The sequence below is a fragment of the Oncorhynchus masou genome, chromosome 24, assembly GCF_036934945.1.
Source record: "Oncorhynchus masou masou isolate Uvic2021 chromosome 24, UVic_Omas_1.1, whole genome shotgun sequence".
NCBI classification, from domain to species: Eukaryota; Metazoa; Chordata; class Actinopteri; order Salmoniformes; family Salmonidae; genus Oncorhynchus; species Oncorhynchus masou.
In genome coordinates, this window is record NC_088235.1 from 5,835,197 (window position 1) to 5,861,842 (window position 26,646).

Sequence of the window (26,646 nt, forward strand, 5' to 3'; positions counted from 1 at the left end):
TATATTTATAGTGTAGAGACCTGACATAAGCGTTATATAAGATTAAGGTATATTTATAGTTTAGAGACCTGACATAAGCATTATATAAGATTAAGGTATATTTATAGTGTAGAGACCTGACATTAGCATTATATTATATTAATGTATATTTATAGTGTAGAGACCTGACATTTATAAGCATTATTTATGTAAGATTAAGGTATATTTATAGTGTAGAGACCTGACATTTATAAGCATTATATAAGATTAAGGTATATTTATAGTGTAGAGACCTGACATTTATAGCAGTATATAAGATTAAGGTATATTTATAGTTTAGAGACATGACATTTATAAGCATTATATAAGATTAAGGTATATTTATAGTGTAGAGACCTGACATAAGCATTATATAAGATCAAGGTATATTTATAGTGTAGAGACCTGACATAAGCATTATATAAGATTAAGGTATATTTATAGTGTAGAGACCTGACATAAGCATTATATAAGATTAAGGTATATTTATAGTGTAGAGACCTGACATTTATAGCAGTATTTAAGATTAAGGTATATTTATAGTTTAGAGACCTGACATTTATAAGCATTATATAAGATTAAGGTATATTTATAGTGTAGAGACCTGACATAAGCATTATATAAGATCAGGGAATATTTATAGTGTAGAGACCTGACATAAGCATTATATAAGATTAAGGTATATTTATAGTGTAGAGGCCTGACATTTATAAGCATTATATAAGATCAGGGTATATTTATAGTGTAGAGACCTGACATAAGCATTATATAAGATTAAGGTATATTTATAGAGTAGAGACCTGACATAAGCATTATATAAGATCAAGGTATATTTATAGTGTAGAGACCTGACATAAGCATTATATAAGATTAAGGTATATTTATAGTGTAGAGACCTGACATAAGCATTATATAAGATCAAGGTATATTTATAGTGTAGAGACCTGACATAAGCATTATATAAGATTAAGGTATATTTATAGTGTAGAGACCTGACATAAGCATTATATAAGATCAAGGTATATTTATAGTGTAGAGACCTGACATAAGCATTATATAAGATTAAGGTATATTTATAGTGTAGAGACCTGACATTGTCACACCCTGACCATAGTTTGCTTTGTATGTTTCTATGTTTTGTTTGGTCAGGGTGTGATATGAGTGGGCATTCTATGTTGCGTGTCTAGTTTGTCTGTTTCTGTGTTTGGCCTGATATGGTTCTCAATCAGAGGCAGGTGTTAGTCATTGTCTCGGATTGGGAACCATATTTAGGTAGCCTGTTTGGTGTTGGGTTTTGGTGGGTGATTGTTTCTGTTCCTGTGTTAGTTTGCACCAGTTTAGGCTGTTTCGGTTTTCACGTTACGTTTATTGTTTTTTTTGTACTGATTCGTGTTTCATCTTCATTAAAGATGTATCTAAATAACCACGCCGCATTTTGGTTCGACTCAAGAAAACCGTTGCAGAATCACCCACCACAACAGAACCAAGCGGCGTGGTAACGGGCAGCAGCAGGATCAGCGCGAGGAGGACTGGACATGGGAGGATGAGTTGGACTGAAAAGGACCCTGGGCACAGCCTGGAGAATATCGCCGCCCCAAAGAAGAGCTGGAGGCGGAGAAGGCTGGGAGGCGCTGGTATGAGGAGGCAGCACGGCGGCGTGGATGGAAGCCCGAGAGTCAGCCCCAAAAATGTATTGGGGGGTGGCTCACAGAAAGTATGGCGAAGCCAGGTAGGAGACCTGCGTCAACTTCCTGTGGTAACCGGGGGGATAGAGAGACCGGGCAGGCACCGTGTTACGCTGTGAAGCGCACGGTGTCCCCAGTGCGGGTGCATAGCCAGCTCCGCGTATCGGCCGGGCTAGAGTGGGCATCGAGCCAAGTGCCATGAAGCCGGCTCTACGCATCTGGTCTCCAATGCGTCTCCTTGGGCCGGCTTACATGGCACCAGCCTTGCGCATGGTGTCCCTGGTTCGCCTGCATGGCCCAGTGCGGGCTATTCCACCTTGCCGCACTGGCAATGCGACCGGGACCATTCAACCGGGTAAGGTTGGACAAGCTCGGTGCTCAAGAGCTCCAGTGCGCCTGCACGGTCCGGTCTATCCGTCACCACCTCCACGCACCAGCCCTCCGGTGGCAGCCCCCCGCACCAGGCTGTCTCTCCGGCTCATCCTTACAGGTGCTCCCGCCTGTCCAGCGCTGCCGGAACCTTCCTCCTCTCCAGCACAGTCGGAGTCTCCCGCCTCTCCAGTGCTGCCGGAGCCTTCCTCCTCTCCAGCGCAGCCGGAGTCTCCCGCCTGTCCAGCGCTGCCGGAGCCTTCCTCCTCTCCAGCGCAGCCGGAGTCTCCCGCCTGTTTGGCGCTGCCAGAGGCTTCCTCAGTCCAGAGGCGCTAGAGCCCCTCAGTCCAGCGCTGCCAGAGCCTTCCTCTCCAGCGTTGCCGGAGCTTCCCGTCTGCCCAGCGCCATCAGAGTCGTCAGTCTGCCCAGCGCCATTAAATTATTTAAAAAAAGATATATATTTTTTTTTACTTGGTACATTTTTGGGGGGAAGCAAAGCTTCACTTGGCATCCATCTTTTAAATGTATTTTTTATTTTACCTTTATTTAACCAGGTGGGCCAGTTGAAATTGGTTTCTGGTTTCTGAAATGGCAGATACTGACTCCTCCAAGGTTTCTGAAATGGCAGATACTGACTCCTCCAAGGGCCCCTGCTTTCTTGGAGCCGTTGCAAACTCGCAGGTCTCTGAAACGTTGGTGAAATAGTTAGCGGTGCGCTAGTAGTGTTCACTCCATGTTCAACACCCTTATCCTTAACCAACACTCTCTGAGAAGGGACCAGCATGATGGTGAGACCCATTTCACTGGGACACAATGAACTGACCATTTCACTGGGACACAATGAACTGACCATTTCACTGGGACACAATGAACTGACCATTTCACTGGGACACAATGAACTGACCATTTCACTGGGACACAATGAACTGACCATTTCACTGGGACACAATGAACTGACCATTTCACTGGGACACAATGTACTGACCATTTCACTGGGACACAATGAACTGACCATTTCACTGGGACACAATGAACTGACCATTTCACTGGGACACAATGTACTGACCATTTCACTGGGACACAATGTACTGACCATTTCACTGGGACACAATGAACTGACCATTTCACTGGGACACAATGAACTGACCATTTCACTGGGACACAATGAACTGACCATTTCACTGGGACACAATGAACTGACCATTTCACTGGGACACAATGTACTGACCATTTCACTGGGACACAATGTACTGACCATTTCACTGGGACACAATGTACTGACCATTTCACTGGGACACAATGAACTGACCATTTCACTGGGACACAATGAACTGACCATTTCACTGGGACACAATGAACTGACCGTTTCACTGGGACACAATGAACTGACCATTTCACTGGGACACAATGTACTGACCATTTCACTGGGACACAATGTACTGACCATTTCACTGGGACACAATGTACTGTCCATTTCACTGGGACACAATGAACTGACCATTTCACTGGGACACAATGTACTGACCATTTCACTGGGACACAATGTACTGTCCATTTCACTGGGACACAATGAACTGACCATTTCACTGGGACACAATGAACTGACCATTTCACTGGGACACAATGAACTGACCATTTCACTGGGACACAATGTACTGACCATTTCACTGGGACACAATGTACTGTCCATTTCACTGGGACACAATGAACTGACCATTTCACTGGGACACAATGTACTGACCATTTCACTGGGACACAATGTACTGTCCATTTCACTGGGACACAATGAACTGACCATTTCACTGGGACACAATGAACTGACCATTTCACTGGGACACAATGTACTGACCATTTCACTGGGACACAATGTACTGTCCATTTCACTGGGACACAATGAACTGACCATTTCACTGGGACACAATGTACTGACCATTTCACTGGGACACAATGAACTGACCATTTCACTGGGACACAATGTACTGACCATTTCACTGGGACACAATGAACTGACCATTTCACTGGGACACAATGAACTGACCATTTCACTGGGACACAATGTACTGACCATTTCACTGGGACACAATGTACTGACCATTTCACTGGGACACAATGTACTGGTAATTGTGTCCCGTGCTGAATGCTCTTTAGAAATATTGGAGTAAGAAATGAGAAATGAGACATTATCAACAGATAATGGCCCACAATAAGCACCTTGACAACCCTGGCTGGGTAACGTCTGTGCGCTTGCTTGCATACCATAGGTGCAACTGAGTAGAATGGGCAGATAATTGTGTGGTCAAAGGTTGCCATCGTCCCCAGAATAATGTTGTTGAGTGAAGCAGTTTAAAGTGTCCCTCTGCTTCGATATACTGCTTCATGGTCACATCATCATTCAACTGAGACTGGGATACTATGACAAAAACATACCAACAACATCATTACTACTACTAATACTACTGCTACTAATACTACTGCTGATACTACTACTACTACTAATACTACTACCACTACAGATACTACTTATGCTACTAATGATACTTGTAGTACTACTATTACTGATACGACTACTACTTCTACTATTAATACTACTACTACTACCAATGATAATTGTACTACTACTACTACTACTACTGATACTACTACTACTACTTCGACTTGTACTACGACTACTACTAACGATACTTGTACTAATACTACTACTACTGCTGCTACTACTACTACTACTACTACTACTACTACAACTGCTGCTACTCCTACTACTACTGCTAATGATACAGCTACTACTGATGCTGCTGCTACTACTATTACTACTGCTGCTGATACTACTGCTGATACTGCTACTATTACAACTAATACTGATACTACTACGACTACTACTACAGCTACTAATACTGATACAACTACTACTACTACTGATATTACTACTACTACTTCAGATACTACTTCGAATTGTACGACGACTACTACTAACGATACTTGTACTAATACTACTACTGCTGCTGTTACTACTACTACTACTACAACTGCTGCTACTCCTACTACTACTGCTAATGATACTGCTACTACTGATGCTGCTGCTACTACTACTACTGCTACTGCTACTATTACAACTAATACTGATACTACGACTACTACAGCTACTAATACTTATACTACTACTACTCCTGCTGATGATATTGCTACTACTACTACAGCTACTAATACTGATACTACTACTACTCCTGCTGATGATATTGCTACTACTACTACTACTACTACTACTACTACAGCTACTAATACTACTACTACAGTTACTAATACTGATACTACTACTACTCCTGCTGATGATATTGCTACTACTACTACTACTACAGCTACTAATACTGATACTACTACTACTCCTGCTGATGATATTGCTACTACTACTACTACTACTACTACTACTACTACAGCTACTAATACTACTACTACAGTTACTAATACTGATACTACTACTACTCCTGCTGATGATATTGCTACTACTACTACTACAGCTACTAATACTGATACTACTACTACTCCTGCTGATGATATTGCTACTACTACTACTACTACAGCTACTAATACTGATACTACTACTACTCCTGCTGATGATATTGCTACTACTACCTCTACTACAGCTACTAATACTGATACTACTACTACTCCTGCTGATGATATTGCTACTACTACTACTACTACTACTACAGCTACTAATACTGATACTACTACTACTCCTACTGATGATATTGCTACTACTACTACTACAGCTACTAATACTGATACTACTACTACTCCTGCTGATAATATTGCTACAACTACTACTACTACTACTACTACTACTACTACTACTACTACTACTACTACTACTCCTGCTTATTGCTACTACTACTACTACTAATAATAATAATGATACTACTACTACTCCTGCTGATGATATTGCTACTACTACTACTACTACTACTACTACAGCTACTAATACTGATACTACTACTACTACTACTGATGATATTGCTACTACTACTACTACTACTACTACTACTACTACTACTACTACTCCTGCTTATTGCTACAACTACTACTACTACTACTAATACTGATACCACTACTACTCCTGCTGATGATATTGCTACTACTACTACTACAGCTACTAATACTGATACTACTACTACTCCTACTGATGATATTGCTACTACTACTACTACAGCTACTAATACTGATACTACTACTACTCCTGCTGATAATATTGCTACTACTACTACTACTACTACTACTACTACTACTACTACTCCTACTGATGATATTGCTACTACTACTACTACAGCTACTGATACTACTACTACTCCTGCTGATTATATTGCTACTACTACTACTACTACTACTACTACTACTCCTGCTGATGATATTGCTACTACTACTACTACTACTACTCCTGCTGATGATATTGCTACTACTACTACTACTACTACTCCTGCTGATGATATTGCTACTACTACTACTACTACTACTACTACTCCTGCTGATGATATTGCTACTACTACTACTATAGCTACTAATACTGACACTACTACTACTTACCTCTATTAAGTATTTATTTACATTTCCCCATACTGAAAAAGGGAAATCTAAGTGAGCCAAATGTCTCATATTATGTGATAATTCACTTTTTTAATTTTGTTATACCAAGTTAAGTTAAACTATCTATAGCTATTGGCACAAAAAAAGTTATATACAAGTCATTTATTATTTCAAGATATTTTCCAAACAAATCTTGAAGTGAATTATCACAATATAAGATATATAGGAAAGCATAGATTTCACTTTTTGCAGTGCGTTTACAAAGGCGAATGGGAAATGTGCCCAGAATTCAACACATTGCTGTTAATGGGTACACAGACAGCTCAGTCATTCAGTAAATTAAGTCCAGAACAGCCTCTACCTTCTCGCCAACGAATGATTCAATCTGATTGAATGGTCTTATTTACCCACAAATCACTTACGTCTTCCTAATAGGTATCAATCATTCTAGAATGAAGCCAGGCCATATCAATCACACTTACGGCAATCTCAATGAAAGGTTTAAATGCGTGGCCTTGAATACGCTAATGATGAATGTGTGCTTTTATTTAGAAGGTGTGGTGCCAGGACAACAACTTCTCGTCAACGTCAGCAATACAAAGTAGCTGATCGGCGACTACTGGAAAGGGAAGGCTCAGCACAGCGCCATCCACATCTACGGCCTGTAGTGGAGCGGGTTGAGAGCTTCAAGATCCTCAGTGTCAACATCCCTAAGAAATTATCGTGGTCCACACACATCAACACAGTTGTGAAGGAACGACGACGCCTCTTCGGGGCGGCAGGGTAGCCTGGTGGTTAGAGCGTTGGACTAGTAACCGAAAGGTTGCACGTTCGAATCCCCGAGCTGACAAGGTACAAATCTGTCGTTCTGCCCCTGAACAGGCAGTTAACCCACTGTTCCTAGGCCGTCATTGAAAATAGGAATTTGTTCTAAACTGACTTGCCTGGTTAAATAAAGGTAAAAAAAATAATAATAATCTCCCGCAGGAGGCTAAACAGATACAGCATGGGGCCCAGCATGGGGCCCTCAGATCTTCAAAAGGTTCTACAGCTGCACCATTATTTGGCATGGGCCCTCAGATCCTCAAAAGGTTCTACAGCTGCACCATTATTTGGCATGGGCCCTCAGATCCTCAAAAGGTTCTACAGCTGTACCATTGAGAGCATATTGACTGGCTGCATCACCGCCTGGTATGGCTACTGCTTAGCATCTGACTACAAGGCGCTACGGAGGGTGTCCAGTCCAGTACATCACAGGGACTGAGCTCTCTGCCATACAGGACCTCTATACCAGGCGGTGCCATATACCAGGTGGAAGGCCATTAAAATTGTCAAAGACTCCAGCCACCCAAGTCATAGACTGTTCTCTCTGCTAGCGCATGGCTAGCGGTACCGACAGCACCAAGTCTGGGACCAACAGGATCTTTAACAACTCCTACCACCCTAAGCCATAAGCCTGCTGAAACAGTTAGTCCAGGTAGCTACTGGTTATTAACTTTTTAACTATCTGCATTGACCCCCCCCCCCCTCCATTTGAACTAACTATTTTGACTCATCACAAACGCTTCTGTTACTGTTTATTATCTATCCTGTTGGCTCGTCACTTTACCCCTACCTATATATTCATACAGTTTTGTCGGAAATCTATGGCAAGATCAGAAAATGGATGTCTAGCAATGATCAACAACCAATTTGACAGAGCTTGAAGAATTTTGAAAATAATAATTGGCAAATGTTGCTCAATCTAGGTGTGGAAAGCTCTTAGAGATTTACCCAGAAGGACTCACAGCTGTAATCGCTGCCAAAGCTGCATCTACAAAGTATTGACTCAGCGGTGTGAATACCTACCCGTATGTAAATGAGATATTCTACATTTCATTTTCAATCAATTTGCAAAAATGTATAAAAACTTGTTTTCACATTGCCATTATGGGGTATTGTGTATTAGATGGGTTAAAAAAATGTTTTCATCCATTTTGAATTGAAAATGTGGATTAAGTCAAGTTGTATGAATACTTTCTGAAGGCAAGTTATCGTTACTCATTTTGTATTTATTACTTTTCTATATTCTTCTTTTTTTTCTCTCTGCATTGTTGGGTAGGGCCCGAAAGTAAACGGTTCACAATTTGTTTACCAAGCATGCAACAAATAACATTTGATTGGATTGGATTTGATTCGATTGTGGTTTATTAGGAGTAACTATGCTTTGTCGATCCAGTTTGACCACTTTGTGGCCTATTTGGAAAATCTGCAAACATAGTTTGGCAAAACATTTACTTTCAAATTATTGATCTTGTTGCAGGTCTCTATTCTCATTGATATTCGATGAGTTTGACCTTTGAAAAATGGTTGAAGAGAGACTTAATTTAGTCCCCGTTTTATCACCTAAATCAAAGTATTGATTCTCATAAGGCTGTCAATTTTCCCCTGGGCTTAGTATGCCTCAGTATGAGCATATAGAGATTGAAGTGGAAATCTAATGAAATCCTCTCTCCTCCCTCTAGGAAGGTCTTGCCAGAGTGGGCTTCAAGGGTTTTGAGAGCAGCGTGGGTAGGTGTAATTGTGTTATCCTTTTAATATGATGTGGATAAACAAGAGGTTTCTCCATCCTTTACTGCACTATCTGAAGAGGTCTGCATTTCTATGCTTCTGGAACGTCACTTTCAGGAGTCAGACAGATGCTGAAGATCAATTTATGAAACGGAGCGAGGGCCATCTGTTTTAGAGAACAGTGTGAGGCATTATTCTGCTTTTCCAAGCCTACATAGAGCTGGTAACTTTCATACATAACCCTTCAGTAATCAGCATTTTTATTTGGGAAGAATTCTATTATTTTATGAACTTGGAACGAACTTCTATGACATTATGGAATTTATTAGGCAGCCAATTCCCTATGTAGTGCACTACCCCATAGGGCTCTGGTCAAAGGTAGTGCACTATATAGGGAATAGGTTTCCATTTGGGATGCATCCGTACTGTACACATGAATTAAACTACAGTTGAAGTCGATAGTTTACATACACTTTAGCTAAATACATTTAATCTCAGTTTTTCATAATTCCTGACATTTTATCCTAGTTAAAATTCCCTGTCTTAGGTCAGTTAGGATCACCACTTTATTTTAAGAATGTGAAATGTCAGAATAATAGCAGAGAGAATGATTTATTTCAGCTTTTATTTATTTCATCACATTCCCAATGGGTCAGACGTTTACATACACTCAATTAGTATTTGGTAGCATTGCCATTAAATTGTTTAACTTGGGTCAAACGTTTTGGGTAGCCTTCCACAAGCTTCCCACAATAAGTTGGGTGAATTTTGGCCCATTCCTCCTGACAGAGCTGGTGTAACTGAGTCAGGTTTGTTGGCCTCCTTGCTCGCACACGCTTTTTCAGTTCTGCCCACACATTTTCTATAGGATTGAGGTCAGGGCTTTGTGATGGCCACTCCAGTACCTTGACTTTGTTGTCTATAAGTCATTTGCCACAACTTTGGAAGTATGCTTGGGGTCATTGTCCATTTGGAAGACCCATTTGCGACCAAGCTTAAACTTCCTGACTGATGTCTTGAGATGTTGCTTCAATATATCCACATAATTGTCCATCCTCATGATGGCATCTCTTTTGTGAAGTGCACCAGTCCCTCCTGCAGCAAGGCACCCCCACAACATGATGCTGCCACCCCCGTGCTTCACTGTTGGGATGGTGTTCTTCGGCTTGTAAGCCTTCCCCTTTTTCCTCCAAACATCGTTTCGTTTCATCAGACCAGAGGAAATTTCTCCAAAAAGTACAATCTTCGTCCCCATGTGCAGTTGAAAACCGTAGTCTAGGTTTTGTATGGCGGTTTTGGAGCAGTGGCTTCTTCCTTGCTGAGCTGCCTTTCAGGTTATGTCGATATAGGACTCGTTCTACTGTGGATATAAATACTTTTGTACCTGTTTCCTCCAGCATATTCAGAAGGTCCTGTGCTGTTGTTCTGGGATTGATTTGCACTTTTCACACAAAGTACATTCAACTCTAGGAGACAGAATGTGTCTCCTTCCTGAGCGGTATGACGGCTGTGTGGTCCCATGGTGTTTATACTTGAGTACTGTTGTTTGCACAGATAAACTAGTTTGGAGTTTGGAAATTGGTTCATCCAAGAATGAACCAGACTTGTGGAGGTCTACAATTTGTTTTCTGAAGTATTGGCTGATTTCTTTTGATTTTCCCATGATGTCAAGCAAAGTGGCACTGAGTTTGAATGTAGGCCTTGAAATACATCCACAGGTACACCTTCAAAAGCTTCAGAAGCTTCTAAAGCCATGACATAATTTTCTGAAATTTTCTAAGCTGTTTGAAGGCACAGTCAACTTAGTGTATGTAAACTTCTGACCTACTGGAATTGTGATACAGTGAATTATAAGTGAAATAATTTGTCTGTAAACAATTGTTGGAAAAATGACTTGTGTCATGCACAAAGTAGATGTCCTAACCGACTTGCCAAAACTGTAGTTTGTTAACAAGAAATTTGTAGAGTTGTTGAAAAACGAGTTTTAATGACTCCAACCCAAGTGTATGTGAACTTCCGACTTCAACTGTATATATCTCATCTATTTGATTGATTGATTGACTTCACTTCCATTGAATCAGTTTACATTTTTTTTGTTTCTGCTTTCTGTTAGATGGACCATTGACTCTTCTTGTGAAAGGTCATTAACACACACACACACACACACACACGCACACACACACACACACCTCCTGGTTCTCTGATCAGTGTCAAAGAATCACTATCTGGCTCCAAAACAACAAAAAAATACAAACAAATCATTTTCCAAGAGGCGCAGAAGTGCCTGTGAGGACCTGTGAGGGTCATCTACGACAGCAGAACAACCCATCTCTAATTGTGTTGATTACATGCACTGGCACTGCAGCTTGTCGACTCCCAGCGACGAGGTGGAGAGTCTGCTGGGACACGTTCAGCAGGACACAACGTTTTGGAACATTGACATAGAAATATGTTATGTAGAATAAATATGCCTCTCTGACATGTAGTACAGGAATACAACGTTACACTCCTGGGTTTTATGTGTCTGTTTGACTACTGACCAGGGCCATGGGTTTAATGTGTCTGTTGACTACTGACCATGGCCCTGGGTTTTATGTGTCTGTTGACTACTGACCATGGCCCTGGGTTTTATGTGTCTGTTGACTACTGACCGGGGCCCTGGGTTTTATGAGTCTGTTGACTACTGACCATGCCCCTGGGTTTTATGTGTCTGTTGACTACTGACCATGGCCCTGGGTTTTATGTGTCTGTTGACTACTGACCATGGCCCTGGGTTTTATGTGTCTGTTGACTACTGACCGGGGCCCTGGGTTTTATGTGTCTGTTGACTACTGACCATGCCCCTGGGTTTTATGTGTCTGTTGACTACTGACCATGGCCCTGGGTTTTATGTGTCTGTTGACTACTGACCATGGCCCTGGGTTTTATGTGTCTGTTGACTACTGACCGGGGCCCTGGGTTTTATGAGTCTGTTGACTACTGACCATGCCCCTGGGTTTTATGTGTCTGTTGACTACTGACCATGGCCCTGGGTTTTATGTGTCTGTTGACTACTGACCATGGCCCTGGATTTTATGTGTCTGTTGACTACTGACCGGGGCCCTGGGTTTAATGTGTCTGTTGACTACTGACCGGGGCCCTGGGTTTTATGTGTCTGTTGACTACTGACCATTGCCCTGGGTTTTATGTGTCTGTTGACTACTGACCGGGGCCCTGGGTTTAATGTGTCTGTTGACTACTGACCATGGCCCTGGGTTTTATGTGTCTGTTGACTACTGACCGGGGCCCTGGGTTTTATGTGTCTGTTGACTACTGACCGGGGCCCTGGGTGTAATGTGTCTGTTGACTACTGACCGGGGCCCTGGGTGTAATGTGTATCACAGACTCTAATATTCCTCTACTGGAGGACCTGCTCACTGTACAGGGTATCACAGACTCTAATGTTCCTCTACTGTAGTACCTGCTCCCCGTACAGAGTATCACTGTCACGTAGAGTAGGCCAGAAGGCTAAACTGGATAACCTAACCTCTATCAAAATAAAAAGATGGCGGAACCGCAAAAGTTCTTCTGTGCAAAGGTGTTTATTTACAAGTGATTCCGGAACAAAAAACAACAGTACTGCCTTCAACGTCTACCTTATGAGACAGCTTAAAAACAATGCTGCCCCATTCACAGCTCAATCCAAACTGCCTCTCCATGACTGAAAGAGAGGCTCCTTTTGTAGGGCTAGCCCCTCCCCTCAGAACAATTAACCCTAATTAATTAATCAATTAACAATACAAACCTACATTTTCCATGAACTAAACATACTAAAGGATATACATTGCAACACGGTTTTAAACAATATCACAACATAACATTTATAACATTACATCACTACTGACAATATCTTTCAATATGCCCATATGCATTAATGAGCCATTTGGGACAGGCACTATAAAGCCAACCCAATTCCCTTAGCTCAGGTCCTTTTCGCAGCATACCCGGAAGCTACAGAGATGGAGAGAGAGGAACAGAACAAACAAACAATGCGCTCATCCACAACATTGATAAGTATAATAATTATTGTATCTCTCAAATATGAACATTGACACGTGTGAAATGCATGCACCAAGACAGAAGTTAATTTTTGTGTCGACCCACATTGTTAACTTATCTTATAATGGCGCAGGGAGGAGTGATGAATATGTGTGTGTGTTAAAGAACCAAATGCTGCCCGCGGCCAGTGACGGACTTCTACGTCACAATCACAGACTCTAATGTTCCTATACTGGAGGACCTGCTCACGGTACAGAGTATCACAGACCCTAATGTTCCTCTACTGGAGTACCTGCTCACCTAGAGTATCACAGACTCTAATGTTCCTCTACTGGAGGACCTGCTCACCGTACAGAGTATCACAGACTCTAATGTGCCTCTACTGTAGTACCTGCTCACCGTACAGAGTATCACAGACTCTAATGTTCCTCTACTGGAGGACCTGCTCACCGTACAGAGTATCACAGACTCTAATGTGCCTCTACTGTAGTACCTGCTCACCGTACAGAGTATCACAGACTCTAATGTCCCTCTACTGGAGTACCTGCTCACTGTACAGAGTATCACAGACCCTAATGTTCCTCTACTGGAGTAACTGCTCACCTAGAGTATCACAGACTCTAATGTCCCTCTACTGGAGGACCTGCTCACCGTACAGAGTATCACAGACTAATGTTCCTCTACTGGAGGACCTGCTCACCTAGAGTATCACAGACTCTAATGTCCCTCTACTGGAGTACCTGCTCACCTAGAGTATCACAGACTAATGTTCCTCTACTGGAGTACCTGCTCACCGTACAGAGTATCACAGACTCTAATATCCCTCTACTGGAGTACCTGCTCACCTAGAGTATCACAGACTCTAATGTTCCTCTACTGGAGTACCTGCTCACCTAGAGTATCACAGACTAATGTTCCTCTACTGGAGGACCTGCCCACCGTACAGAGTATCACAGACTAATGTTCCTCTACTGGAGTACCTGCTCACCGTACAGAGTATCACAGACTCTAATGTTCCTCTACTGGAGGACCTGCTCACCTAGAGTATCACAGACTCTAATGTTCCTCTACTGGAGGACCTGCTCACCGTACAGAGTATCACAGACTAATGTTCCTCTACTGGAGGACCTGCTCACCTAGAGTATCACAGACTCTAATGTCCCACTACTGGAGGACCTGCTCACCTAGAGTATCACAGACTCTAATGTTCCTCTACTGGAGGACCTGTACCTCATTTAGAACATTGATTACCACCAGCACCTAAATACAAGGAGTACCACTGCCCAAAAATGAGTACCAGCTCATTTTTCAGTCCACTTGAAGCACGAAGGCCAGGATGTTGTAGTTCTGTTATAAATGGCTCAACATACCTCTGTAATAGTTCTGAATACTGTACAGACTGTCTCAGAAAAGAGGCACACAGGCAAACAACGATGTGCTATGAGTGCTTATTTTGTCTTCTAGTATTGATTTTGAGGAATCTCAAAGCTCTGTGCCGCGGAACAGAAGGAGTGACGTTACTTTATTTATTTCTCCAATTTTAACTCAGTCAATTTTCAGACATATATATTTTGTTGTTGTTGTTGTTGTCGTTGAAAATGACAGACATTCCTCTTAACTAAAGTGCCTCACTTTGGGGATGTGGGTAGAGATTGGTGAAAGGAAATCAAAGTCGTCTCTGACCACAGCAAGAAAATCTTTGGGTTGAACTCGATGTCAGACTGACAGATCAGATTAAAAACAAGACTTGGTGACCTCCTCCTCACACAGGTTCATTCATATGCAGAACATATTGCAGTAATATGAGGGAGAGAGAGAGAGAGTCTCTTTGTCTTTCTTTAATGAAACGTTCTCATTTCATTAAAACCTCACCACCACCCCTTAAAGAAAATCCCCAACTGTAAACTCCACCCCCAACCTCTCACACAGACATTCCAACAGAGACATTAATGGCATTAACCTGGCGCACACAGAAAACACATGAATCACAGTTTGTCTCATAACACAGAAAGGACACCCCTGCCCAACTGCCGGTTCAACCCGTGCCAACCAGCTGTTAGTGGCCAGCGCTCCATGTAGAACCCTTCACTGGAGGTCCCCTGACGTCCTTGGTACTGGGGGTTTGTTGACCCCCATCCATCTAAAACCCACCATGTTTGTTGTGCCAGGACTTCCGGAGTTTTCCACCCCTCCTCTCTCAGCAGTCGCAGGTCACCCAGCCTTAGTAAACCCGCTGCCATCAGTAGCCTCTGCAGGGTGGCCGACTGAACCAATCTCAAAAGGATGGCTGGGTTGTGGAAGATAGGCTTCTCCCACACTACAGCCCAGGCTCCACACCCCCTTCTCGCGTGGGCCTTAGCAGCTGCCAGGCCCTCAGCACTGCAGAGTAAAAGTTTGAGAGACCTGCTGTACTCAGCCTCTCCAGCTTCATGAGGAACAGCTGCCGGTCCAACCCTAATCCGCCAGCTCTCCTCAGCAGCGCACGTGCTGGTTCCCTCCAGCCGACATCAGTATGGTACAGCAGTCTCTGCATCGCTTTAGTCGGAAAGCTGCCATCCTGCTCTCTGGTTCCACCAGGCCCTGTCCTCCTTCGTGGACGGTCATGTATAACACTGCTGCCCTCAGCCAGTGATGGCCCGACCAGAAGAAGTCCACCAGGCCCTGTCCTCCTTCGTGGACGGTCATGTATAACACTGCTGCCCTCAGCCAGTGATGGCCCGACCAGAAGAAGTCCACCAGGCCCTGTCCTCCTTCGTGGACGGTCATGTAAACACTGCTGCCCTCAGCCAGTGATGGTCCAACCAGAAGAAGTCCACCAGGCCCTGTCCTCCTTCGTGGACGGTCATGTAAACACTGCTGCCCTCAGCCAGTGATGGCCCGACCAGAAGAAGTCCACCAGGCCCTGTCCTCCTTCGTGGACGGTCATGTACAACACTGCTGCCCTCAGCCAGTGATGGTCCGACCAGAAGAAGTCCACCAGGCCCTGTCCTCCTTCGTGGACGGTCATGTAAACACTGCTGCCCTCAGCCAGTGATGGCCCGACCAGAAGAAGTCCACCAGGCCCTGTCCTCCTTCGTGGACGGTCATGTAAACACTGCTGCCCTCAGCCAGTGATGGTCCGACCAGAAGAAGTCCACCAGGCCCTGTCCTCCTTCGTGGACATTCATGTACAACACTGCTGCCCTCAGCCAGTGATGGCCCGACCAGAAGAAGTCCACCAGGCCCTGTCCTCCTTCGTGGACGGTCATGTACAACACTGCAGCCTTCAGCCAGTGATGGCCCGACCAGAAGATGTCCACCAGGGCCTGTCCTCCTTCGTGGACGGTCATGTACAACACTGCTGCCCTCAGCCAGTGATGGCCCGACCAGAAGAAGTCCACCAGGCCCTGTCCTCCTTCGTGGACGGTCATGTACAACACTGCTGCCCTCAGCCAGTGATGGTCCAACCAGAAGAAGTCCACCAGGCCCTGTCCTCCTTCGTGGACGGTCATGTACAACACTGCTGCCCTCAGCCAGTGATGGCCCGACCAGAAGAAGTCCACCAGGCCCTGTCCTCCTTCGTGGATGGTCATGTACAACACTGCTGCCCTCAGCCAGTGATGGTCCGACCAGAAGAAGTCCACCAGCTTGCGTTGCAAGTCTGCGAGCAAATTCTCTCTGTTAAGTAATCCAGCCCTTATACAGTACCTGCATCTTTCAGGACCTGAACACTGTCGCCCCGATTCAAGACGAGATTCTCCAAATCAGCAGATTTGACACTGTAGTCTGTTTCCTGATCGCAAATTCTGTGGACTCTTTGGAATTGGCCATATGGGATATTCTCTTTCAGCCTTTTGGGGTGAAAGCTGTCTGCCCTCAGAATGGTATTCCCTTCTGTAGGCTTCCTAAAGATTGATGTGTGCAAACAACCTTTGCGGTTAGAATGTTGTTGTTCATGTTTTGCTGTGTTCTAGTGTAATATGGAATATATTGCTTTCTTATTCTTGACACTTCTCCCAGTCAAATTTAAGGTTAGAACTACCTTTCTAAGTGTTCTGATACTTCTAGCTTGGAATTGTATTTTTATGATAGCATAGTTACAGTATTTGCTTACTAGGTGTGTCCAATCAATTGTGTAACCACTCCCTCTTCCAATTAGACCTTGTTGTCCTCTTCTTTTGTCCTCCCTGACGAAGGCCATGGGGCCGAAACGAGTCGGTTTCTAAAAACGTTGTTTCTATTGAACATGCCATACTAATTAAGGCATTTTAATGAATCATATGAAGAGGCCTTGGTCCTCCTTTCTTTTTGATGAGCAATTTACCCCTTTTACATAAAGAGCCCCTTCTGTCTACCATAATGTACCATAATGTACCATAATGTACCTTAGTAGCGCTTCCCTTCCTCCTCTTTCTACTACCAAAGAGCCCCATCTATCTACCATAATGTACCATAATGTACCATAATGTACCATAATGTACCTTAGTATCGCTTCCCTTCCTCCTCTTTCTACTACCAAAGAGCCCCATCTATCTACCATAATGTACCATAATGTACCATAATGTACCATAATGTACCTTAGTAGCGCTTCCCTTCCTCCTCTTTCTACTACCATAGAGCCCCATCTATCTACCATAATATACCATAATGTACCATAATGTACCTTAGTAGCGCTTCCCTTCCTCCTCTTTCTACTACCAAAGAGCCCCATCTATCTACCATAATGTACCATAATGTACCATAATGTACCATAATGTACCATAATGTACCATAACGTGCCATAATGTACCATAATGTACCATAATGTACCATAATGTACCATAATGTACCTTAGTAGCGCTTCCCTTCCTCCTCTTTCTACTACCAAAGAGCCCCATCTATCTACCATAATGTACCATAATGTACCATAATGTACCATAATGTACCTTAGTAGCGCTTCCCTTCCTCCTCTTTCTACTACCAAAGAGCCTCTTCTATCTCCCATAATGTACCATAATGTACCATAATGTACCATAATGTACCATAATGTACCTTAGTATCGCTTCCCTTCCTCCTCTTTCTACTACCAAAGAGCCCCTTCTATCTACCATAATGCAACATAATGTACCATAATGTACCATAATGTACCTTAGTATCGCTTCCCTTCCTCCTCTTTCTACTACCAAAGAAGGAGGAGCTGGGAGCATCCATCTCCTTGAGCATGGAGAACCTAGCTCTGACAAGTGGTCCCTTGGCTTTAACCTGGAAAAAACTGCCCAGGTCCCTATGTAATTCAGCTAAATTAGCCTGGAGGCCAACATTGTCTTTCCCCAGCATCTCTACCTCCATCTCACTGATACAATGCTCGAGATCCCCTAATACTCTCAGGTCTGAGACGCTATGGGAGCAATGTTAACATTACTGGGATAGCTGACTATATGGGAGTAATGTTAACATTACTGGGGATCTCTGACTATATGGGAGTAATGTTAACATTACTGGGGATATCTGACTATGTGGGAGTATTGTTTACATTACTGGGGATCTCTGACTATGTGGGAGTAATGTTAACATTACTGGGATATCTGACTCTATGGGAGTAATGTTAACATTACTGGGGATATCTGACTATGTGAGAGTAATGTTAACATTACTGGGGATCTCTGAATATATGGGAGTAATGTTAACATTACTGGGGATCTCTGACTATATGGAAGTAATGTTAACATTACTGGGATATCTGACTCTATGTGAGTAATGTTAACATTACTGGGGATATCTGACTATATGGGAGTAATGTTAACATTACTGGGGATCTCTGACTATATGGGAGTAATGTTAACATTACTGGGATATCTGACTCTATGTGAGTAATGTTAACATTACTGGGGATCTCTGACTATATGGGAGTAATGTTAACATTACTGGGATATCTGACTGTATGGGAGTAATGTTAACATTACTGGGATATCTGACTCTATGGGAGTAATGTTAACATTACTGGGGATCTCTGACTCTATGGGAGTAATGTTAACATTACTGGGGATCTCTGACTATATGGGAGTAATGTTAACATTACTGGGGATCTCTGACTATATGGGAGTAATGTTTACATTACTGGGGATATCTGACTATATGGAAGTAATGTTAACATTACTGGGGATCTCTGACTCTATGGGAGTAATGTTAACATTACTGGGGATCTCTGACTATATGGGAGTAATGTTCACATTACTGGGGATCTCTGACTATATGGGAGTAATGTTAACATTACTGGGGATCTCTTACTATATGGGAGTAATGTTAACATTACTGGGATATCTGACTCTATGTGAGTAATGTTAACATTACTGGGGATATCTGACTATATGGGAGTAATGTTAACATTACTGGGGATCTCTGACTCTATGGGAGTAATGTTAACATTACTGGGGATCTCCTACTAATGGGGGGAATGTTAACATTACTGGGGATCTCTGACTATATGGGAGTAATGTTAACATTACTGGGGATATCTGACTATATGGGAGTAATGTTAACATTACTGGGGATATCTGACTATATGGGGAGTAATGTTAACATTACTTGGGAAATCTGACTATATGGGAGTAATGTTAACATTACTGGGATATCTGACTATATGGGAGTAATGTTAAGATTACCGGGATATCTGACTATATGGGAGTAATGTTAACATTACTGGGGATCTCTGACTCTATGGGAGTAATGTTAACATTACTGGGGATCTCTGACTATATGGGAGTAATGTTAACATTACTGGGGATCTCTGACTATATGGGAGTAATGTTTACATTACTGGGGATATCTGACTATATGGAAGTAATGTTAACATTACTGGGGATCTCTGACTCTATGGGAGTAATGTTAACATTACTGGGGATCTCTGACTATATGGGAGTAATGTTCACATTACTGGGGATCTCTGACTATATGGGAGTAATGTTAACATTACTGGGGATCTCTTACTATATGGGAGTAATGTTAACATTACTGGGATATCTGACTCTATGTGAGTAATGTTAACATTACTGGGGATATCTGACTATATGGGAGTAATGTTAACATTACTGGGGATCTCTGACTCTATGGGAGTAATGTTAACATTACTGGGGATCTCCTACTAATGGGGGGAATGTTAACATTACTGGGGATCTCTGACTATATGGGAGTAATGTTAACATTACTGGGGATATCTGACTATATGGGAGTAATGTTAACATTACTGGGGATATCTGACTATATGGGGAGTAATGTTAACATTACTTGGGATATCTGACTATATGGGAGTAATGTTAACATTACTGGGATATCTGACTATATGGGAGTAATGTTAAGATTACCGGGATATCTGACTATATGGGAGTAATGTTAACATTACTGGGGATATCTGACAATATGGGAGTAATGTCAAAATGGCTAGGGATATCTGACTTTTTCGGAGTAATGTTAACATTACTAGGGATCTCTGACTATATGCGAGTAATGTTAACATTACTGGGGATCCCTGACTATGTGGGAGTAATGTTTACATTACTGGGGATATCTGACTATGTAGGAGTAATGTTAACATTACTGGGATATCTGACTATGTCGGAGTAATGTTAACATTACTGGGATATCTGACTATATGGGAGTAATGTTAACATTACTGGGATATCTGACTATATGGGAGTACTGTTTACATTACTGGGGATATCTGACTATATGGGAGTGATGTTAACATTACTGGGGATATCTGACTCTATGGGAGTAATGTTAACATTTCTGGGGATATCTGACTATAGGGGAGTAACGTTTACATTACTGGGGATCTCTGACTATATGGGAGTAATGTTAACATTACTGGGGATCCCTGACTATGTGGGAGTAATGTTTACATTACTGGGGATGTCTGACTATGTGGGAGTAATGTTAACATTACTGGGGATATCTGACTCTATGGGAGTAATGTTAACATTACTGGGATATCTGACTATATGGGAGTAATGTTTACATTACTGGGGATATCTGACTATGTGGGAGTAATGTTAACATTACTGGGATATCTGACTCTATGGGAGTAATGTTAACATTACTGGGGATATCTGACTATGTGGGAGCAATGTTAACATTACTGGGGATATCTGACTATATGGGAGTAATGTTAAAAGGGCTGGGGATACCTGACTATGTGAGAGTAATGTTAACATTACTGGGGATCTCTGACTATATGGGAGTAATGTTAACATTACTGGGATATCTGCCTATGTGGGAGTAATGTTAAAATTACTGGGGATATCTGACTGTGGGAGTAATGTTAAAATTACTGGGATATCTGACTCTATGGGAGCAATGTTAACATTACTGGGGATATCTGACTATATGGGAGTAATGTTAACATTACTGGGGATCTCTGACTATATGGGAGTAATGTTAACATTACTGGGATATATGACTGTGGGAGTAATGTCAACATTACTGGGGATATCTGACAATATGGGAGTAATGTTAACATTACTGGGGATATCTGACTATAGGGGAGTAATGTTAACATTACTGGGATATCTGACTCTATGGGAGTAATGTTAACATTACTGGGATATATGACTATGGGAGTAATGTCAACATTACTGGGGATATCTGACAATATGGGAGTAATGTTAAAATGGCTGGGGATAACTGACTATGTGGGAGTAATGTTAACATTACTGGGGATATCTGACTATATGGGAGTAATGTTAAAAGGGCTGGGGATACCTGACTATGTGGGAGTAATGTTAACATTACTGGGGATCTCTGACTATATGGGAGTAATGTTAACATTACTGGGATATCTGACTATTTGGGAGTAATGTTTACATTACTGGGATATCTGACTATGTGGGAGTAATGTTAACATTACTGGGGATCTCTGACTATATGGGAGTAATGTTAACATTACTGGGATATCTGAATCTATGGGAGTAATGTTAACATTACTGGGGATCTCTGACTATATGGGAGTAATGTTAACATTACTGGGGATCTCTGACTATATGGGAGTAATGTTAACATTACTGGGGATCTCTGACTATATGGGAGTAATGTTAACATTACTGGGGATATCTGACTATATGGGAGTAATGTTAAAATGGTTAGGGATATCTGACTATATGGGAGTAAGGTTAAGATTACTGGGATATCTGACTCTATGGGAGTAATGTAACATTACTGGGGAGATCTGACTATATGGGAGTAATGTTTACATTACTGTGGATATCTGACTATGTGGGAGTAATGTTTACATTACTGGGGATCTCTGACTATATGCGAGTAATGTTAACATTACTGGGATATCTGACTATATGTGATTAATGTTAACATTACTGGGGATCTCTGACTATATGGGAGTAATGTTAACATTACTGGGATATCTGACTATGTGGGAGTAATGTTTACATTACTGGGGATCTCTGACTATATGCGAGTAATGTTAACATTACTGGGATATCTGACTATATGGGAGTAATGTTAACAATACTGGGATATCTGACTCAATGGGAGTAATGTTAACATTACTGGGGACCTCTGACTATATGGGAGCAGAGTTAACATTACTGGGGATATCTGACTCTATGGGAGTAATGTAACATTACTGTGGATCTCTGACTATATGGGAGTAATGTTAACATTACTGGGGATATCTGACTATGTGGGAGTAATGTTTACATTACTGGGGATCTCTCACTATATGGGAGTAATGTTAACATTACTGGGATATCTGACTCTATGAGAGTAATGTTTACATTACTGGGGATCTCTGACTATGTGGGAGTAATGTTTACATTACTGTGGATATCTGACTATGTGGGAGTAATGTTTACATTACTGGGGATCTCTGACTATATGTGAGTAATGTTAACATTACTGGGATATCTGACTCTATGGGAGTAATGTTTACATTACTGGGGATCTCTGACTATGTGGGAGTAATGTTAACATTACTGGGGATCTCTGAATATGTGGGAGTAATGTTTACATTACTGGGGATCTCTGACTATATGGGAGTAGTGTTTACATTACTGGGGATATCTGACTATGTGGGAGTAATGTTAACATTACTGGGGATATCTGACTATGTGGGAGCAATGTTAACATTACTGGGGATATCTGACTATATGGGAGTAATGTTAAAAGGGCTGGGGATACCTGACTATGTGAGAGTAATGTTAACATTACTGGGGATCTCTGACTATATGGGAGTAATGTTAACATTACTGGGATATCTGACTATTTGGGAGTAATGTTTACATTACTGGGGATATCTGACTATATGGGGAGTAATGTTAACATTACTGGGATATCTGACTATGTGGGAGTAATGTTAACATTACTGGGGATATCTGACTATGTGGGAGTAATGTTAACATTACTGGGATATATGACTATGGGAGTAATGTTAACATTACCGGGGATATCTGACTATATGGGAGTAATGTTAACATTACTGGGATATCTGACTATGTGGGAGTAATGTTAACATTACTGGGGATATCTGACTATGTGGGGGTAATGTTAACATTACTGGGATATATGACTATGGGAGTAATGTCAACATTACTGGGGATATCTGACAATATGGGAGTAATGTCAACATTACTGGGGATATCTGAAAATATGGGAGTAATGTTAACATTACTTGGATATATGACTATGGGAGTAATGTCAACATTACTGGGGATATCTGACTATATGGGAGTAATGTTAACATTACTGGGATATATGACTATGGGAGTAATGTTAACATTACTGGGGATATCTGACTCTATGGGAGTAATGTTAACATTACTGGGATATATGACTATGGGAGTAATGTCAACATTACTGGGGATAGCTGACTATATGGGAGCAATGTTAACATTACTGGGGATATCTGACTATAGGGGAGTAATGTTAACATTACTGGGGATCTCTGACTATATGGGAGTAATGTTAACATTACTGGGATATATGACTATGGGAGTAATGTCAACATTACTGGGGATATCTGACAATATGGGAGTAATGTTAACATTACTGGGGATATCTGACTATAGGGGAGTAATGTTAACATTACTGGGGATATCTGACTATAGGGGAGTAATGTTAAAATGGCTGGGGATAACTGACTATGTGGGAGTAATGTTAACATTACTGGGGATATCTGACTATATGGGAGTAATGTTAACATTACTGGGGATATCTGACTATAGGGGAGTAATGTTAAAATGGCTGGGGATAACTGACTATGTGGGAGTAATGTTAACATTACTGGGGATATCTGACTATATGGGAGTAATGTTAAAAGGGCTGGGGATACCTGACTATGTGGGAGTAATGTTAACATTACTGGGGATCTCTGACTATATGGGAGTAATGTTAACATTACTGGGATATCTGACTATTTGGGAGTAATGTTTACATTACTGGGGATATCTGACTATGTGGGAGTAATGTTAACATTACTGGGGATCTCTGACTATATGGGAGTATTGTTAACATTACTGGGATATCTGAATCTATGGGAGTAATGTTAACATTACTGGGGATATCTGACTATATGGGAGTAATGTTAAAATTACTGGGATATCTGACTCTATGGGAGTAATGTAACATTACTGGGATATCTGACTATATGGGAGTAATGTTAAAATGGTTAGGGATATCTGACTATATGGGAGTAAGGTTAAGATTACTGGGATATCTGACTCTATGGGAGTAATGTAACATTACTGGGGAGATCTGACTATATGGGAGTAATGTTTACATTACTGTGGATATCTGACTATGTGGGAGTAATGTTTACATTACTGGGGATATCTGACTCTATGGGAGTAATGTTAACATTACTGGGGATCTCTGACTATATGGGAGTAATGTTAAAAGGGCTGGGGATACCTGACTATGTGGGAGTAATGTTAACATTACTGGGGATCTCTGACTATATGGGAGTAATGTTAACATTACTGGGATATCTGACTATTTGGGAGTAATGTTTACATTACTGGGGATATCTGACTATGTGGGAGTAATGTTAACATTACTGGGGATCTCTGACTATATGGGAGTATTGTTAACATTACTGGGATATCTGAATCTATGGGAGTAATGTTAACATTACTGGGGATATCTGACTATATGGGAGTAATGTTAAGATTACTGGGATATCTGACTATATGGGAGTAATGTTAAAATGGTTAGGGATATCTGACTATATGGGAGTACGGTTAAGATTACTGGGATATTTGACTCTATGGGAGTAATGTAACATTACTGGGGAGATCTGACTATATGGGAGTAATGTTTACATTACTGTGGATATCTGACTATGTGGGAGTAATGTTTACATTACTGGGGATATCTGACTCTATGGGAGTAATGTTAACATTACTGGGGATCTCTGACTATATGGGAGTAATGTTAACATTACCGGGATATCTGACTATGTGGGAGTAATGTTTACATTACTGGGGATCTCTGACTATATGCGAGTAATGTTAACATTACTGGGATATCTGACTATATGGGAGTAATGTTAACAATACTGGGATATCTGACTATATGGGAGTAATGTTAACATTACTGGGGATATCTGACTATATGGGAGTAATGTTAACATTACTGGGGATATCTGACTATATGGGGAGTAATGTTAACATTACTTGGGATATCTGACTATATGGGAGTAATGTTAAGATTACTGGGATATCTGACTCTATGGGAGTAATGTAACATTACTGGGATATCTGACTATATGGGAGTAATGTTAAAATGGTTAGGGATATCTGACTATATGGGAGTAAGGTTAAGATTACTGGGATATCTGACTCTATGGGAGTAATGTAACATTACTGGGGAGATCTGACTATATGGGAGTAATGTTTACATTACTGTGGATATCTGACTATGTGGGAGTAATGTTTACATTACTGGGGATATCTGACTCTATGGGAGTAATGTTAACATTACTGGGGATCTCTGACTATATGGGAGTAATGTTAACATTACTGGGATATCTGACTATGTGGGAGTAATGTTTACATTACTGGGGATCTCTGACTATATGCGAGTAATGTTAACATTACTGGGATATCTGACTATATGGGAGTAATGTTAACAATACTGGGATATCTGACTATATGGGAGTAATGTTAACATTACTGGGGACCTCTGACTATATGGGAGCAATGTTAACATTACTGGGGATATCTGACTCTATGGGAGTAATGTAACATTACTGTGGATCTCTGACTATATGGGAGTAATGTTAACATTACTGGGATATCTGACTCTATGGGAGTAATGTTAACATCACTTGGGATCTCATACTAATGGGGAGTAATGTTAACATTACTGGGGATCTCTGACTATATGGGGAGTAATCAAATCAAATTGTAATTGTCACATACACATGGTTAGCAGATGTTAATGCGAG